The sequence below is a fragment of the Pan paniscus genome, chromosome 4 (assembly GCF_029289425.2).
Source record: "Pan paniscus chromosome 4, NHGRI_mPanPan1-v2.0_pri, whole genome shotgun sequence".
Classification (NCBI taxonomy): Eukaryota; Metazoa; Chordata; class Mammalia; order Primates; family Hominidae; genus Pan; species Pan paniscus.
The window spans coordinates 118,795,140-118,815,348 of NC_073253.2; the positions used below are offsets into that span (position 1 = coordinate 118,795,140).

General features: G+C 38.2%; 1 protein-coding gene across 15 annotated transcripts in view; it reads left to right on the forward strand.

Annotated features, from left to right (window-relative positions):
* Positions 1 to 879: 879 nt before the first annotated feature.
* The window catches only part of CSNK1G3 (casein kinase 1 gamma 3), a 107,252-nt gene continuing 87,922 nt past the window's right edge, over positions 880 to 20,209 (forward strand). For 2 of the 15 annotated variants that reach the window (XM_055112590.1, XM_055112598.1), the window contains exons 1-2: positions 3,855 to 3,941; positions 5,691 to 5,831. The gene's annotated coding sequence lies outside the window, so the exon portion shown is untranslated. Of the gene's footprint in view, positions 3,942 to 4,101; positions 4,182 to 5,690; positions 5,832 to 20,209 lie in introns of those variants that run through there. The other 13 variants (XM_008952042.6, XM_055112596.2, XM_055112592.2 and 10 more) reach the window with 13 other exon arrangements.

Here is a 20,209-nt window from a genome sequence, read left to right on the forward strand (position 1 = left end):
AATGAATTTGTATTGCTTAAGCTACTCAGTCTGCAATACTTTGTTATGGCAACCCGAGCTAAGACAAGGAATCCTGGAAATGTGATTTTATTAAACATTTCTGAAGATCAACATTATAACATGTAATAAAGCCTCTCAGAAAAGTTTTGTGATTATTGTACATTTATTTTACCACCTACCAAATACTTCAAATCATCCTTCTAAGGATGGTATAAAACAGTGTCTTGACTTTTTCGAGCTGTACTCATGTAACAGTCTAAAATAAAGGTTGCTAAGCGATAGCTTCCCCAAAACCTGATCTAGCTGTTGTGTATCACTGGCTTTCTCCCACAATCCTTCTTGTCTCTCCCCTTGACTGTAGGCTTGACGGGGGAAGAAATTATTTTCCTCTTCATCGTAGTAAAATATGTTGCTCTACTCCCAGCCCCTGGCTATTGTTACAGTTCTCCATTTTGCATCCTTCCCCGTTCTACTTCATTGTTTACTTCTTCCTAATTACATCTTTCTTCCAGGTACTTTTCCTTTAAAATAATGTTAAAAAATAAAGAATTAAGTATAATTTGATGATGCCTCAGGCCTTATTCTGGCAACCAGTTAATCACCATGCCAGGTTTACCATTACAGTTAAACAAAATATTTGAAAGAAGGAAATGAATGTTTTATCTGTTTTTATTTTGAAGTCTTAGTAAATATCTTAGTCTCATAATTTCCTGCTTAAAACCATAATCAAACTGTTTCATTTCCATCTTTCTTCAACTTTAAGTTTTACTGCTTACAAAGGAGAAAAAATGGCCAGCTTTACATTCCACAAACTCTACATACCATTCTCTGTCTCACACAAAGCATCTGCAGGACATGTAGAGAAAGCTTTTGTGAAAAGAGAATTTGATAAATGCAAGTTTCCAATGTACTATAAAACTTGTGACAACAGTATCACATGAATTTATGCAATAATCATAATGAAAATATTAATAGAATATAAAGACCTGAAGAGTGGCAATGCCAGGAAATGTGGTGACACAACAAATAAACTATTTGATTTGTAATATAGCAGATTGACAAGTATAATCTGGCTGCTTAGGTTGGAACATCATGCTATAAGATAAAGAGTTTTGCTTGCAATGCCTGTGTCTTGGCTTTTCCTTCATTAATATAAGCTGTTTTCACATTGCCAATTTTTCATATATATACATACTTTTTTTTTTTTTTTTAGACTGAGTCTCACTCTGTCGCCCAGGCTAGAGTGGAGTGGCGCTATCTCCACTTACTGCAACCTCCGCCTCCCAGATTCAAGCGATTCTCCTGCCTCAGCCTCGAGAGTAGCTGGGATTACAGGTGCACACCACCACACCTGGCTAATTTTTGTATTTTTAGTAGAGATGCGGTTTTTGCCACATTGGCCAGGCTGGTCTCGAACTCCTGACTTCAGGTGAACCACCTGCCTCGGCCTCCCAAACCAATTTTTCTTATAAGTTAATAGAATGACCTGAAAATTTAATTGCCTCCTACCTAGGTTACTTGCTTTTTTTTTTTTTTTTTGAGAAAAGATCCTACTATGTGGCCCAGGCTAGCCTTAGACTACTGGGAGATCCTCCTGCCTCAAGCCTCCCAAGTTCCTGGGACTACAGGCATTCACCACTACACCAGGCTTTGCCAATTTTAATCTATAGGAGCTTATAGGCCAAATTTTAACCAAAAGTCTTCCCTGCAGTGTTAAAAATGTAAACATTTATTCCCATACATTTCTAATATAATTTAATAAATACTAGTCAAGTGAAACAGTGGGAGTGGAGAAGGAACAAAGAAATCTGTAACTGGTTGTGAGCAATTCGTTGTAAGTACCACCGTACTTAGACCAGCCCATTTTTAATTTAAAAATGTGTTTTGATCATATATTTATATACTTGACTTTCTCAACCATTTATGAAAACTTAGAAGGGTGGGTGTTCTTTATCAAAACTGAGTTTTTTGAGGTAGAGAGAATAAAATGGTTTGTTGGGAGTTGAGGACAATATTTAGAGTTCCCTGTGTTGCAGACACTTCTCTTCTATTGAGTGAGATGTTGTTAACTTTGTTTCTTGTCTATTAGTGGGTCCTGGGAGAGATCAGAAATTCTGGGATATGTCATCTGCCTAAGCAAGTCATTCACAATTCTGAGCATGCATACATCTTAGCTGCTTTTGAGTCTCCTACAGAATGATGGTGTGGTAAGCATGGAGCAAAGCTCTTATCACTACCCTTCTAAGGCTGGTGATGCTAGTCACTTCTTAACTTCCAGTTTGGGGAAGAAAGTGAGAAGAGAGGTTTAAAAAAAAAGGCACTGTTGTATTACAAACCAAAATCAAAAACAGATTTCTATACTAACTACCCTTCCAAAGGTAACACATTAGCTATACCGTTAATCTAGCAAAGTAGGGAGGAAAATGAAGGAGTGCATTTGTTTCATTAGTCTTTTCGTTTTGAGACGTAGACAGGAAAGACAGAGATACACAAGACTCAAGTTTCTTGATACAGTAAGTATATTAAGAATATAAACGGGTTTGATAAAATGAACATTTAAAAAACATGGCACCAGGCTGATTCTTCTTCCTGCACACCTTAATGCCTAACTTTTGAAAGGACTTGAGACATAAGAATCACAATTTTAAAAAATTATAGTTTCCATGCCTTCATGGTGGATCAATTTCCATAGAAGTCTACCAAAATGACTTATCTCCATCCCAGGGAAGCAACTGCAAGAGGGAAAATGAAAGGAATGCAGTCTTTCTATGTAGGCAGAGTGGACTTAAGTGTGAGTCAGAAACACCGATTTCAGTTTGTGCGCTGCAACTTGATAACTTGGGTGATGTTTGGCTTCTCAGAACTTTGGGAGGTGAATTTGAAAAACAGGTAATGCCACACAGCAAATGAGACGCAAATGTGAGCCATAATTCATATTTCTAAGCAGTTGGAGCCCTGATATGGCACTGGGGTTACAAACAAGAGGGGAAAATTGTCAACCCAGTGATGTCATACTCCTAGGCCGGGCCCTAAGATTTTTTTGGAACCTGGCGGGCTGAGCACAACAGGGAAAGCCTCAGCACCTTGACTTGGCACAATGGTACCCTTAAGGCTCTTTGCTCACTCAGTTCTTAGTAGCTCTCCTAAAGCACGGTGGTGTTCTCTTCCAGTTCTCTGCGTAGACTTTGCTATGCTTCTCCGCCCACTGCTTCATCCAGAGAAACACTCGTATCCACTACCGCTCCCCACTTCCCCTCACGCACGGCTCTAGAAAGACGGGAAGAAGGCGCGGCTTAGGCTTTATACTCCTTGCCAGCCAATGACCGCGCCGTCTCCTTTCCGGTCGGCGATCCGACCAATCCAAGAAGGCTGGTGCAATCTTCGGCTCTACTCGGCTCTTTTCGCTGATGCGGGCAGCTTGGGGGCCGCCGCCGCTAAACAGACGCTTTCCTTTTTAATTTTTTTTCCATGTGTTCACTTCCGGGTCCGGCGTCGATCCGGATGCCCGAGGCAGAAGGATGTTTGACCTCCGGATAAGCGAGGCGCTGCTGTGCATTCATTCCGGGCTGCATCGGTGGCGACAGCAGAGGCTCGGGCGGCGACCCTCCGGCCAACGGCGGCGGTAGGAGGCACCAGCGGCAGTGCAGGGACCGAATCCGAGCAGCGCTGCGTTACCTCTCTCTCTCGCTCCTTCCCCCCTACCTCGCTCGCTCGCTCGCTCCCTGCGTGGCTCGCTTTCCTCCTCCGGCCGCCGGCGGGTGTGATGTGCCGCCGCCGCTGCCCCCGCCGGCGCTGACGGACTGGGGGCGCCGCCCGCGCCCGGGACCGACCCCGCTGCTCGCGGCCGCGCCTTTGAGGTAAAGCCCCCTGCGCGTAGGTGCTCCGCTGCCAGCCCCGGCCCGGCGGCTGCCTCGGCGCGGCCGCGGCGCCCTCCCTCCCGGGTGGGGCTGGGGTCCCGGGCGGGTGGGGTGGGGTGCGGCGGGGGCGGCGCCGCAGGCGCGGGTGTCGGGGGAGGGGTGGGCGAGGACCAGGGCGGGTGGCCCGGAGGCGTGGGCAGGAGGGGGCCGCGGTTGGAGGCTGAGGGCGCGGAGGGCTAGGGGGCAGCGGGGGCCACGGGTGGCGGGTCGGGCTGGGTGCAAAAGTTGCCGGAGTGGTGCGGCGCGACTGGGGCGGCGAGGGAGGTGGGCCTACTGGGCCGGCGGGGGCTTCCTTAGGAGAGATTGGGAAGTGGGGAGTGTCGCCCACGGTGCTCCTTGACTGTGTCCAGACAATTACCTTTGGAGTAGGGGCTTCAGGCAGGAAGGAGGCATGGATAGGCTGGGAGGAGGCGACGGGGGCCAGCGTTCAGTTCAGGGATAAACTTCCCGTTGGAGTGTTTAAGGGGTTGGGTGGGGGGACACAGGGATTTACCTGTTTCTTAGAGCTTTGACTCAGCTCAAAACTTAACCAAGACATTAGTCAAAGGTTAACAAAATTACTCTGATGGTTACTCCCATGGTGCCGGTTTGTTTGTTTATCCCACATGCAGGGGAAGTGACACTGAGAAGCATCGGGTCTCTTGGTCCACAGCCTCCACATTTCTTTTCAGCAGGATGAGGAGGGAGATGTGTGTCTACTCGTGGGGTGGGGGTAGTGAGGCCTGTGTCATGGTCATTCCCCTTCTCCCACCTCATGTTTTAGGGAGGAAAAGTTCAGATGGGGGAGAGAGTGAGTGTGCCTGTGTGTGTGGGAGACAGCTACTGTTGATACACTGTGTGAATTACTTTTAACTCTTTTGTAGTAAGCACCCAGGCTGGTCAGTGGCCCCTTTTAAATCTTCTATTAAAATATTTACTTTAAATTAGAGAATTAAAAATGTACTTATTTTTAATGAATTAAGAAAATAAGTCATTATTTTACTTTTTGCAATTACTTAGTCCGATTCAAATGACATTTGGCCACAGATATGAGAGATGGCAAACTATAAGATGGGATATAAAATGAAAAGTATATACTTTTTAAAGATGTTTCTTTTTAAAGATGTTTCTTTGAAGAATATTGGCTTTCCCCGTAAATTTAGAAGAAAAACATTACAGAAATTGTGAGAATAATGTGGAATTAGATGTGAAACTAGTTTAAGAAAATATTTTTCACCAAAAAAATCAGATCTGGTGTGTGACATTAATAGCTTTCTTTTTTGTTGAGCTGTACTTAGTGTATTTTGTAATTATTTACAAACTTTGCTCCAGTTGTATCTTAAGATAAATTGTCTTATTCTTTTGTATAGTTAACCTTTATAGTTGCACAAAAGATAAAAGATAAAAATTACCTTTATGGACATTGGAAGAAAGGTGTTATCAAATACATTGTGTGGCTTTGACATACATTCTTAGCAGAATGTACAGACACTTCTGCTTTATGTGAACTGGCATTTCTGAATATGCATTAAATAGAAGTAATTATTAAAATGGGGGACAGAAAGGTTAATTTTAATGTTGTTATGAATGACATTTTTTTGGGCATCTTGAGAAACGATTGTCTTTACTGATGATTTATTATAGTCATCCACCCCCTTCTGCCATTCATCAGCTTAAACATTAGTGTGTTATGTAATTATTGACATTTTCATCATTAGATTTAGCAAGCATTTACAATATATTAACAAAATCTTCAGTACATGAAAGGCATTTATTACTTCCTTGAAAATAAAGGACTGGAATTAGTGGAATCAAGGAATAGTTTAATTCAACCAGGACCACCTTTACTCTGTGGCAAGGATGGAACAGTGGGTAGAATATGAAGATGAATGAGACTCAGTACTGCCTTCAAGGGAGAAGCAGACGTACACAGAGGTAATTCACAGATTCCTGTGGGTTTTGTTGGAGGTGTATTGGAAGCATGGGGTGTGTGTGTATGAGATACTAATTTTTGACTGGGAAATTTTGAATGAATGTAGAGCTGGTAACACTCCATCTGGGCCTTAACATAGTTTAATAGGCAAAATGGGGACTGAGGGGGTGATGGTGGGGGTAGTTTTCTCGGTGAAGGGAACAGCCTGAGGAAAGGCATGTGATTGTGTTATAGGGCTTGTTGAACTGGACATAAGGCTGTTTTGCCAGGAGGTCTTTGTGGGAGAAGCTATGAAAGTAGGTGGAGATCAGGCCATGGAAGTTCAGCTTGTATTTAAAGATGAGTCAGTTTGAGGCATGAAGGTCCAAATGTACAGATCGTATGCTGACAGTAGGTAGGCAAATAAGGGTAGTAAGTTTAAGGAAACAAGTTATAATAAAATAGTCAATTTTCTATCATTGACACTACTGAAGGAAAGCAGAAAAGTATATAATCCAAAACAATCTATACATAGTTTCGTTAAATTTCTTTATTTGCATTTGAATATGGGTGTGTCTGGTAATCTAGTAATTGGTTATACATGAAATCAATCCAGACTGTAAAAATGTGACTCAGGAAGAAATGAGAAGCTCTCCAGTTACTTCTCTGTGTCTCCTCTGATCCATCCTGTAATCCTCTCCATGCTGGGAATAGACTTATTCTGGTATAGTTTATTGGTTCAGATGTTTTTCAGAATGGAACAAGCGGTTGTTTTGTTCCAAAGGGCTTCCCAAAAGGATGTATCAAATTAAATAGAAGGAATGCTGAAGTATTGAATAACAAAATATAGGTCATTGAATAGTTATATTATTGTTAATAGTGAGATTTGCTGTGGATGAGATGAAATGTAAAGGATGTATATTTTCACAGAAAGTAGTTTTAATGAAGTAATTATAAAAGAATCTGTACGTGAGGAAAATTGATAGTAACAGAGGGATGATAAGATGAGAAATTTTCACAGTTCGGGATTAACGTGTGTGAGGTTTTTAAGTCATCTTAAATATTAGATGACCCTAAAATAATGTAACCCCACACTTAATCATTATCAAAGGAGTGCTTAGAAAAAAAAATCAGTTTATAAATGTAAGTAAAATCATGTTACAGGGAAAATTGTTTGAAGTTTTTTTTTCTTCTCCTAATTATTCCCTTCTTAGCTTCCCTAATTATTCCCCTCTTAGTATTCAAAAAGGACTTATAACTGAATTTGTGTTCCCTTCAACCTCCCAGTAACAACAATACCTCCTATAATTTATTAAGTGCCTACTTTGTATAGAGGCCATAAATGATACTATTAAGACAACTCTGAGTTAGGTGGTGTAACCTCATTTTTGAGAGCAGGAAACAGTCTTCTAGAGTTTAAATAATGTGTTGAAGATATATCTTGGAAGTAGCAGAGTGCATATTTGAGTCAGTTTTTTTTTCTGACTTCAAAGTCTTAAGCCACCAATGATCTGTTTTTTCTTATCTTCCATCTTCATCCTTTTTTTGGTCTTTTCTCAAGCGGTTGGCAATTCGTGGTATTTATTGATAGTATGTGTCTGAGTGTTGGTTCTTTATGATGTAATTTCTTCAGAAGCGGCAGTTTTGAGGTATCTGTCTTTAATTGTGGGATCCTGTAGGTGCAGACAGTATGGTTCTGGTAATTTAAGGTACCTCAGAGCATCACCTTTTGCTGATCTGCAGGACAGAACTATGCTTGGATTCTTAATGTGTAGAAATCAAATGTGCTTTAATAATGTGAAATGATTTTCAAGGGCATCTGAACTGCTCAGGAAATATGGAATGGGAGATAAATGTAGAAATGTATAACTTTTAGCGACATGGTGGAGGCTGCTGTTAGACATTTTTTCTTTCTTTTTTTTAAGCTCTCTCTGAAAGCTGAGATTTAGCAACTATAAATGTTTGGGCTTCCCTTCTATTGTGAAACCTAAGGAAAGTATGTGTTTATTTGTTGTTAGACCATAGTGATTGGTTATACTCTCTCCTGCCACTTCATGCTTATCATCTTAGTTATAAGAAATAACTCTTAACAATGAATTGAAATGTTTATGTATTGGGGAGATAAGACACACTTTTTTGGTCGCTTTGTTTACCAATGATATATTACATAGTTGTAATTTATTGAAAATTTATGAGTAAGTTATGTCCACATGGCTAAATCATGTCCGCATTTTTCATAACTTTTCAATGGAATGAGAGATGGTCTCATGATACTCTTTTTCTTAAATACAAAGTTTAATGTTTTTTTCTCTAGGTTAGTAATGTGAGGTTGAAGTTGTATTCAAACTTATTACATTTATTTAGATCACTTTGTGTTACCTGGAAGTACTTTCTTCAGTTGATAGCTACATTTGGAAAAAAAGGGAAGAGAGTTACCCTGTTATTCTGCCATTATATTCTTCATCAAAATGGAGGAAATTCATATGAACTGCCAAGGACTATGTGATGCCTGCCACATAGTAGGCACTGTGTAAATCTTCTGTCCTTCATTTCAGAAGTTGCCGATAAGAATTTTAGAGGGTGGATTGGTGGGTAGACAAGCAAAGACTCTCGGGAACACCCTATTACAGGAAAATCTCTCATACCTGACCTCTGCTTAACCCACTCGTGAGATTAAATGATAGTCTTCATTCTCTCTGTAGAATTTGCTGACTGATGCTCATGCTACATTGAATGACAGTAGACTATTCTTTAGTTTTATCTTGAACTTTTATTCCCCCCAGTTACTGTAGACTTACCAAGAAACATTTGTGTTTGTACCCAACACACTGTTATGGCACTTGATGTTGTAATCACATAGTTTAATGAATTATTATTCAGTGAACTCTGAAGATAAAAAGGTGTTTGTATGAGAACCAATTGGCTACTTTGAAATCAAGTGAGTAGCCAAAATCAATTATGGTTGAAACAGATGAGGGTTAAATAATTTTAAATGATTAGGGAAAAAAAAACAAAAAACACCTAACGATCTAAAAAAATCTGCAATAATATTATTTTTCACGTTTGTAAAATGTCTTTCTGTGTTTAAGAAACAGAAACTGGAAATCACAGGTGTTGTTTTATGGGGGTAGTTTTTGCAAGAAAAAGGAAATAGAACTTTCTTCGATAGACCCACACTGGAAGAAAAGGCCATAGCTCTGTATTATAAGATTGTCTTGTGAATGGACATTTTTGTTTTAGTTGTAATAAAATGTATAGAGTTTGTAGATGTTGAGAAATGATTTCCTTTTTAGGCTAACTTCAGAACCATTTATTAATTGTAATATATTAAAGAAGTCTGCTTCTAAAACATCATCTTTCCTAGTTTACACTACTGCTTAGAGATTTATTTAATAGCATCCTCTTTAAGGAAAAAAAAAAAAAAAAGGAAGATCCTGTTATTCCCAGAGGTTCATTCCTTAGAGTGAATTGTTTATCTAGTCAGGTGATCAATCTATGGTTCTCACATATTTCCCAGTATGGTCCCTAATCTGATTTCATAAGCTACCTTTCAACTTTTATGTACTGTCAGGGTTGAAGGGGTAAGCCTTCTTATAGTTCCAACATCTCCATCCAATTAGGAATGCTGGGGTAGAGGAGATTGTTCTTTGAAGGAGGAAATGTGACACCCTTGATATATACCAGGAGCACTTGAGCCTCCTATCTCACCTAGCTCAGTCCAAATGGAAAGGAGAACTTTCAGTTGAAGGAGCAGGAAGTCCAGGTTGGAGAAGGAGTGGTATATGTGGTATGCTATTTATTTTGGTGTAACCACATTGCTTGCTGAATTACAGTAGATGCTGAAATGGCACATTGAAGTATGAAGGTAGGGTGGGTGGCTCCAAGCTAGTACTTGAGAGCTCTGGTCTGCCCCTCTGTGATTTTCTTGGCTGTTTGTGTTCTGTGTGTTGGAGTCATCCTAAGGCCAGCAGCAAGATCACATCTAGACATGCATTGGCCAGAGGATGGAATGGATCTCTCTCTCTCTTTCTGTCTGTGTCTCTGGAAAAGCAAATACATCTTTTTCATAAGCCTACCAACATACTTTTCTCTTCGTATCTTATTGACCAGAATTAGGTCACATGAACGTCCTAACTAGTTATCATAAGGGAAGTAAGGTTATCATGGTTGGTTTCTACTAATCAGGAGATACCTTCTGCAATTGGTGTTGGGATCACATTTTTCTGAGTTAGATGGAAGAGGGAGGATATTTTAAAAAAATTGTGGGAAGGAAGAATTTGGGGGATATGGATGTTAGAGAGATGATAAATAGTGATCGCTGTGTCTACCTGTTTTGAAGCGATTCTCGTGCTTCAGCGTCCCAAGTAGCTGGGATTACAGGTGCACGCCACTGCACCCAGCTAATTTTTGTATTTTTAGTATACATGGGCTTTCTCCATGCTGGCCAGGCTGGTCTCGAACTCCTGGCCTCAAGTGATCTGCCTGCCTTGGCCTCCCAAAGTGCTGGGATTATAGGCTTGAGTCACCGTGGCTGGCAAGTTACTTTTTGAGACGGAGTTTTACTCTTGTTTCCCAGGCTGGAGTGCCATGGCATGATCTCGGTTCATTGCAACCCCTGCCTCTTGGGTTCAAGTGATTCTCCTGCCTCAGCATCCTGAGTAGCTGGGATTACAGGCACTCGCCACCTTTCCTGGCTAATTGTTGTATGTTTAGTAGAGACGGGGTTTTGCCATGTTGGCCAGGCTGGTCTTGAACTCCTGACCTCAGGTGATCTGCCTGCCTCGGTCTCCCAAAGTGCTGGATTACAGGCATGAGCCACTGCGCCCGGCTGGGTCTGAATATTTTAGGAGCTAAAAACACTACTTTATTTTTTCATTGGCTAACTTTGAGTCAATAAAATAGGTGGTGAAGTTGAAAGATTATAATTTTTTTCTATGAAACTCATGAAGTCATTTAATTTTACATTACAATTTTTTCCTATAAACTTGTTTAAATTTTTTTTTCTGCGTTGTTGCTTTCCTTCCTCACCGTGAAGTTGCCCATACCTTTGATTTCATTAATTACTTTGCTTATCATATCTAGGGGAGAGAGAATAAGTGCATTGAGGAAATGGGAGTTTCTTGGTCAGAAGGATTTATTTTGAATCCTGGAATTCCAGTGAGATTGGAGGAAAGGATGGTTTTTACATATTTTGAGAGCAGCAAAGTTGGTAAGGGAATGGGGAGGAAGGGAAGGACCATAGGATTTTAGAATTAAAATGAATCATAGGAAGATTGAAATGCTCAAGCCACACACCTGATTAGTAGAACTCTTATATCCTAATTGCTAGTGTAGTGCTCTTTCTGAGTAAGAATTAGGAGGCCATAATAATCTTGTCTACTTTACAGTTTTGCTCAGGACTGTGGGCTACCACTGTAAATCAGTCAGCTAATCACCTTTAGTACAGATACCTGTGTTCTTAGGCTTTGGAAAAATTTAACCAGAAGTTTTCTTTTTTTTCCAGTAAAATAAGTAAACAGACAAAATTTTTCAGCTTGCCTCAAGCAGTCAACAACGACAACATCACACAGAAAGACAGGCAGACACACACACATGGAATAATCTTAAAGCTAGCCTGCTTAAATGAAAATGCAAAAGCAGACTGTTTGGGACAATTTATTATTTTATTTTCAAGAAAATGATCTTAAGCATTTCTTTACCATCAATATATGTAAATGAAAGGAATATATATGTGCATATATACTATACATGTATACATAGATACATATATGTATGGGTTGTAAGTATATGGAGTAAATCCATCCATCTTCTGGAAGAATATTTATGTTAATGTCAGTTGTTTATAAATGGTGAGATTTAGGATGATTTTTATTTTTATACTTCATATACTTCTCTATATTGTTTGGGTTTTCAGCTATCACTGTGCATTATTTCTGCCATCAGAAAAAACAGTAATTTTTTTTTTTTTTTTTTTGAGGAGGGTAGAATCTTGGGGTGGGATGTGTTTTCTACCAGTTTAGATTTTAATATATAACTTTGCTTTCCTTGTATATTACCATGAATAACGTGTGCCTCAAATGTATTGATACTTTGCAGATTTCTTTATGTTTAAAATTGGATGTATTAAAATTACTTATCTTAAAATTTTAAATTGAAATTGGCCATATAATATCTTTTGGTACAAATATACATTATAAAATTAGTGGACTTCTGAATATTTTGAAATTATTGTGTTATTTATTTTTTTAGTTTGTTTGGTTTGACTTCAGGTGCTATACTAGGCAGTGTATTAGACTGTGATTTATTAGAGTTAAAATTATATTCAGAATTTCCTTTAGTAAAAAGGGAAGTGAAAATGTTTTTTTTCTTTACACCCACTGTGTGTCATGTTTATTTTCTATTTCTGTGAAATACTTATTTTATATTCTAGCAATGAATACTTTCAAGTGGCAGGCAAATATATTAGGTAATCAGGACAGAAGAGAGAAAATTTATGGTATTCTATAAGTCTTAGGGTGTGCAAATTTATGACTACAGGACCTTTTAATAAAATTCTAATTTGGAGTACAAAAATAGTCTAGTATTGTTTTGGAGATGAAACTAGTAGGTATCAGTTGTAGATGACCTTGAAAAAAAGTGTTTATAGATGCATATTTTTTACAAAACATTATTTTCTTTTCTACATTTATTTTAGGGAATCTGACAACAGTCTGACTCTCCCTACTCCAAAAATGTAAATCTTTAAATCTTAAAGATGTGGAATCTTGTGATGCCAGTTTTTATTTTAAAAAAAGGATCTTTACTGAGTACTTTTTCTGTCATACGAGTATCAGGATATATTGTTGCTGATGTGTCTTTATATAATTGAGATTCTGCAAATGTTTGTAGTTAATAAAGTATCAAAATATAATCAGCTCCTTAAGATAATTGTTTTATTTTCTGATATCTATTGAAAGTCGATAACTAGAATGCATATTGTGAGTTTGCTTATTATTGTATGCTTTGCTGTTTACCTTAATACCTACTAATGAAGGTGGTTTTTTTAAGACTGAAAAAGAAATCCTGAGCATTTGGGAACGAGAATATCCAATAAGCTAAAATTAATTTTACTATACACACTTGTTTAAAAATTTCCAGTTGAAAATTAGTAATTTTTCTTTTGTGACAGAGTAAATGAAAGAAGAAAAATGGACAATTTTAAAGATAGTTCGTGCAGTCCTTGCTATGGGCTGGGAATGCTAACATTTAACTAAATAGATGAGAGGAGGGAAGGATTTGTGGAGAAAGTTTTTACTAGTGGTTCTTGGCCCGAGTTCATATTACAGTTTTCTTGGGAGCTTAAAAAAAAAAGACAGATGTTGGGATTCTACCCATGCTAATTTATATTCCATAAATAATCAGTAGGGCCTGGAAAGGGCTAGGGCATTGATATATTTTAGGATTTCTACAGACGATTCCAGTGTCCTGCAGGGTTGAAAATAACTAATTTCTCCTTCTTTTTACACTCTCCTCTCAGCGCTTTAAAAAAACGGCTTTCTTTTATTTTCCAACTGTCTTTTTAAAATTTGAGGTGGAGGTATGAAGATGACACAGAAGAAAATGCAAAGAAAATATTAGCAAGAGAATCAAGTTAAAGTAGTGGCTTCTGCTCATAGCTTCATACAGTTCCTCAGATTCGTTCCAGGACCCCTCATGGCTATCAAAATCCAAGGTCGGGCTGGGTGCTGTGGCTCACCCCAGCACTTAGGGAGGCAGAGGCAGGCGGATCACGAGGTCAGGAGATTGAGACCATCTGGCTAACACGGTGAAATCCTGTCTCTACTAAAAATACAAAAAAATTAGCCGGGCGTGGTGGCACACGCCTGTCGTCCCAGCTACTTGGGAGACTGAGGCAGGAGAATCGCTTGAACCTGGGAGGTAAAGGTTGCAGTGAGCCGAGATGACACCATTGCACTCCAGCCTAGGCAACAGAGCGAGATTCTGTCTCAAAAAAAAAAAAGAAAAAAAAAATCTGAGGGTGTGGCCAGGTACCTGACATAAAATGGCACAGTATTTGCCTATAACCTTTGACACCTTCCCCTATTCTTTAGGTTATTCCTGGATTGCTTGTAACACCTAATACAATGTAAGTGCTGTGTAAATAGTTGTTATGAAGTATTGTTTAGGGAATAATGATAAAAAAAAGTCTGTGCATGTTTAGTACAGATGCTTTTTTTTCCCCTGAATATCTCAATCTGCAGTTGGTTGAATCCAAGGATGAGGAGCCCATAGATAATGAGGGTCAATTGTACTTAGCATCCTTAGTGAGGCCCCTATATTCATTGCTCATTAGCAGTCTTTGATTAAGTATAACACCAAAGTTAGAGGATTTCTGAAGCTTGGAAAGTTTGTTATGGGGAAATTTATCAAATATAAATTAAGGCATCAATTCAGTTGTTTCTGGAAATGTTAGGAGACCTAAGTGATATCTTTAAAGTTATTATAAATTATAAGAGGGGAAGAAGTGTTACTAATAAAAAGTTATTCATTTTAGGTTATATTTATCATATTTACAATATCATTGAGCTGTATTTTTTATGGAACATCAGGATGGAAGGGACTTCAGAGATTATTTAGTATAACTGCACTTCTACTGCTTTCTTCTTTTTTATACCACTGTTGATGAGGAACGGTCTCTGTTTATTCCCGCTCAGTGAAAATATTTTACCTTAGTTATAGTATATTGTGTTTATTGCATATAGTTTATATTGTTTATATTGCATATAGTCTGGAAATATATACACATAAATACACTATGATAATAGGGTTTTATAGGGTTATTGTATCTTGATATTTAGGACAAAATTAGGGTCCTTTTAGTGACTGATTTGATGTTGCTTCCTGGGTCAGGAACACCCTCAGCAGTTACAGTGTTTTTTTCTGTGACAAAATGAGAGCAAGCCATTTTAGGATGAGTTCAATATATTCAATTCAATGAACATTTTTTGTGTGGTGGCAAAATTGGATTTGGCAGTTCTATAAATTGCAAGGGTTAGATTTCTGAAAACTGCCCTGATAGGAGAATGTGGTACAGAAATTTAGCACCGGGTAGAGTTTAGAGGATGTGTTGTGTGAACCAGTAGGAGACTTTTAGAATTATTCTGGATTCACCAAAATGCCACAATAAAATTGGTACATGATAAAGAGTAATGAGTACCGTTCTATAGGACCTAATTCCTTTTCAACAGTTCTAACATCCACAGCACTCTGAAAACCAAAACTTTTTCTGTGTGTTTGGTACAAATTGATTTTTTCACAAAATCTGTTCTGAACTGTTCTCTTTATTTCATATATTTAAAGGTTTCATTGTGGAAATAGCAAATGTTTGATTATAGTGTGCTGTCCTAGGCTTCTCTGTACTATCCCAGCCTTCTCTAGAGGTGTTGTTAAATATATGGTGTATACCCACTGTATCACCTGTCAAAAATCTCTAGACATTCTGAATTCTAAGACATGTTTGACTGCCAGAATGCTGGAAAACAAACTATGGACCTGCAGCAACCCCTTAATAGAAACTACTCCATATCTTACTTCTCTGAGGTGGAGTTTCAGTAACGTGCTAGTAAATTTCTTCTGCCTTTTTTCTTGTAAATATATAAATGCAAAGTGGCATTTTATTTGAATCTGTGTTAGTTTCTTTAACAGTTGTTGAAAACTCTCCTGGGTTTTTGATACTAAGTTATTAACTCTGGTCCTGTGGGTCCCACTGTAGTTACAGAAGCATTGTGTAATTAGGATGCTGAGACGGAAAATGTTTTGGGTAACTTTGGCATAACTGAGTATTCATCAAACACTCTTTTTAGTCCTTGGGGTTACATAATTTTACCTTTGCACATGATAACTTCATGCCAAAGTGCCTACAGGCAGCCCTCTCTTTTACATATCTTGGCTTACTTTTTTAATAATAGAAAGAAGCAGGGGTGTGGTTGCAATGCCTCTGTTTTAGTTTCCTTAAACTTCCTTAATTTGTTTTTAAGACTTCGTTTCAAATATATTTATATCTGCTTTGGCTTATTCTTATTTTTTGCCTCTGGTTCCTATTCCCATACTTTCTGGTTCTTCTCATTTCTTTTCCTCTTCCTCCTCCTCCCCCACTGTAAGATAATATTCCTCAAGAAGAAAAACTTATAGTTATCGTATTCTGTATCAGAAAAATTTTCTGCCTGCCAGAAAGGTGACAAATAAATCTGTATATTTTAGTATTATAGTTTCCTAAAGAGGACCTTGTTTTAAGGGAATGGTTATTGTACTTCTTGTGCAGAGGTAGTGTTCTGTGTATGTGGTCTCTTTTCTTTCCATCCTTAAACACTGAAGGATAATGGGTGGGGGGGAGCACTGGTGTTATATGCTTTTTAAGCTGTGTTTTCAAGTTCAGCAAGATACCAGGCACTCTCTAGATCCTAATAGGAGCATGTGAACCTTATAGGTAGCCATTCTTCTCCACCTCAAGAATAAGATTTAAAACTTACACAGTTAGGTTATATGCACTGGCTTTGTGCTCGGAAAGCACTATAATTCTATTGTAGTTCGTATCATATTTTCTGTTGTTGCTCGTTTAAACTATGTGATGTCAGACAGGTTGTCTTGTTTGCCATTTGTATTTCCTGCCTTTAGCACATAATAGGTCTTTAATGATCACTTATTTGTTGAATGGATTGTTTCTGTCTTTTTTTTTTTAAATTAGGGAGAATGTTAACATGGGAGAACCTTGATTAAACGCCTTGCAAGGCACCAAGCTTATCCTACACCAGTTGTTTGCATTTTTTTTTTTTTTTTTTTGAGCCGGAGTCTCACTCTGTCGCCCAGGTTGGAGTGCAGTGATGCGATCTCGGCTCACTACAACCTCCGTCTCCGGGTTCAAGCACTTCTCCTGTCTCAGCCTCTCAAGTAGCTGGGATTATAGGTGTGTGCCACCACGCCCCGCTGGTTTTTGTATTTTCACCATGTTGACCAGGCTTGGTCTCAACTTCCTGACCTCAAGCGATCTGCCCACCTCGGCCTCCCAAAGTGTTGGGATTACAGGCGTGAGCCACCATGCCTGGCAGTTTGCATTGTTACAGTTGTATGAGACAATCTCAAACACACAAAGTGTTTCCAATTTAAATAAAATAATAAACACAAGCATCTGACTTAGCTGCTCAGGCTTAAAAGTAGAAATACTGGCTGGGCGCGGTGGCTCACGCCTGTAATCCCAGCACTTTGGGAGGCTGAGGCGGGCGGATCATGAGGTCGGAGATCGAGACTGTCTTGGCTAACATGGTGAAACCCCGTCTCTACTAAAAAAACAAAAAAAAAAATTAGTCGGGCGTGGTGGCGGGCGCCTGTAGTCCCAGCTACTTGGGAAGCTGAGGCAGGAGAATGGCATGAACCTGGGAGGCGGAGCTTGCAGTGAGCCAAGATCGCACCACTGCACTCCAGCCTGGGCGACAGAGCGAGACTCCGTCTCAAAAAAAAAAAAAAAAAAAAAAAAAGTAGAAATACTTTATAGAAATATTTTTCATTTTATTTTTAGAGATAGGGTCTCACTGTGTTGCCCAGGCTGGGGTGCAGTGGCATAATCATGGCTCCCTGCAGCCTCAAACTGCTGGGCTCAGGTGATACTCCCATCTCAGCCCCCCACGTTGCCAGGACTACAAGCATATGCCACCATGCCTGACTAATTTAATTTAATTTATTTATTATTATTATTTTTTTGTAGACACAGGGTCTTGGTATATTGCCCAGGCTGGTCTTGAACTGGCCTCAAGTGATCCTCCTACTCTGGCCTCCCAAGGTGTTGGGATGACAGGCATGAGCCACCAGCCTAGACATCAATTTTTTTTTAAATGGCAGAAGTTAAAATTAAAATTAAATATATTAGTGGGTGGCCAGATAGTTTTGTTAAAGGAAATATTCTCTTTTTTTTAGCGTTTCAATTAGTTATGATTTTAAGGTATTTTTATATTAGTTTTTCTCTCTAAAATTCCCTCTGCCAATAATCAAAACACAAAAACAGTTCTATCACCCCTTAAAATTCCCCTTGCAGTCAACTTCTCCCACTCCTAGCAGCCACTGATTTGTTTTCTCTTTCTATAATTTTGCTTTTTCTAGAATATCATATAAATTGAAACGTGTTATATAACCTTTTGATTCTGGCTTCTTTCACTTTGCAGAATGCATTTGAGAATCATTTATATTGTAGCGAGTGTCAGTGGTTTCTTTTTACTGCTGAGCAATATTCCACTGTATGGATATACCTCACCACATTTATCTATTTGCCCATTAAGAAATGTTTCATTCATGTACAGATTGTGTGTGTGTGTGTGTGTGTGTGTGTGTGTGTGTATGAACATAATTTTTTTTTCCTTGAGTATGATCCTAAAGTTGGGATTGTTGGGTCATATGGCAAGTGTGTGTTTAACTTTGTAAGAAACTGCCAAACTATTTTTCAAAGTGGCAGTACCATTTTTATTCCCACTGGCAATATAGAAGAGTTCTAGTAGTAAGCAGTTCTAAAATTTAAGTTGGCTGTATTGAATCACTTTGATTTGTTAGCTTGATTGCACACCAGCAATATTGGGACAGTAATATCCTGAATGTGATATTTTCATTGCTATAGCTCTGTCATTTAGAAATAGTGATTTACGGGAGCCTCATTTTTCAATGAATGCAATCTTCATTGTGTTCTGGAACTATTATTTCTTGTTCAAGTAATGTAGCCCTGATCTCTAGAAGAAAAACTAGGCTTTTAAAACCTTGTGTTCATATTGGGGTTTAAGGTACCTTTGGGTCAATTCTCTGTCTCTATGTTAAGGCTTTCATAGTTTGGAGGAAGAAGTCTCTTGATTTAGCTGGGCAGAAGGAAGTCCTATCTCCAGAGCAGTAGTAGTACTTTCAGCTTGTTTCTATTTTTCAGCTTGTTTCTATTTCAGCTTGCACATTTCATTCTAGAATTTTGAAGTTGTTAACTTATAATTTACAATCAGTTATACTACTAAGTCTGTTCTATGAGGAGAGTTGACACATGCTTACCCAAACATCATTACTCTCAAATAAGCCTTTTAAATTTGTGGCCTTTGCATATACTAGTCTATGTATTAGTAGTTATATATTTTTGTAAGTTAGAATATTTCGCTGTAGTTGAGAAGAACGAATATAACTTTGTTATGAGAACCATGTGTGATACAACCACTGACTTTTCTGGATGTACTTTCTCATTTAGTTAGCATTATAGGGAATGACCTGATAGATAAATTAGAAATACTGAAGCATACCCTTTTACCAAAATATATTTTATTTTAGGTTTTTTCTTTTAATGACAAACTTTACAAAGTAGTACTGTTTTCTCCGTGTTTTCTAACATATTCAAATCTTTTCTTGTTAGTTTAGGGCTCTCATTCTGAACCTCAGCTATAAAGTGCTGTTATGCAGAGATGTCTGTAAATCTATTGATGAGGATAAAGTTGTTTGTCTTCCTTGTTCTCAGTCATAATTTTACTAGTCACTTCCGTTTTTCCCTTTTAATTTGTATTCTATTATAAACTTATTAGAATTATTTAAAAATGAAAGTATCTGACTCAAGTGGAATTTAGGGGCTCTTATTGTTTAATGAGGAGAATATGCATTTTGTGACCTCCTTTAGTGAATTTCTTTTTCTTCTGGCTCATAGCTTTGTTTTGAAGAGTTGAAATCACTGTGTAAATGACCTTTGATTTGTGGAGTGTTATTCCACCTGTAGTATCTCTTAGAGCTATAAATTGCCTGCCTGCCCATAACTTTCTCTTTCCACTTCTATTTGAAAAAGTGATGATCATATAAATTAACATTCTTAAATTTCTAAGAGGTTGTTCATTCATTTATTCACTTATTTATTTAAGAAACTTTTAATCAATGTTGACTGCTATGTGTTATAGTAGGTATTAGGGAGACAGAATTGAATAAAATGACTTTTTTTCCTTGAGGACATCAGATTAACAAATGGAGTATCTTAATGTTAAAGAGTGAAAATATTGTCCCATATCTTTCCTCTAAATCGGTGGTGGGGTGTAGAGGTTTGATCAGTTTCAATTATTTTTTCTTCCATTGGGAAGATCAAAAGTTGTCTTTCTTTTTGGAATGTTAGCAGTCATTGATGATCCTTGCCTAGTCCATTAATTTACTAAGAGTTGTGTAATGGTTATAATTTAGTTGTCAATTCTTATTCATTTATTAGCTAGATTACTTTTTAAGAGAAAATCCCCCTCACCAATTAGAATTTATTCTCATTATTCATAGATTCCATATTTGTAAATGTACTTGCTTGCTAAAATTTATTTGTAACCCTAAACTCAGTAATCCCAGTCATTCACAGACATGTACATACACAGAGTGGCAAAAATTTTGA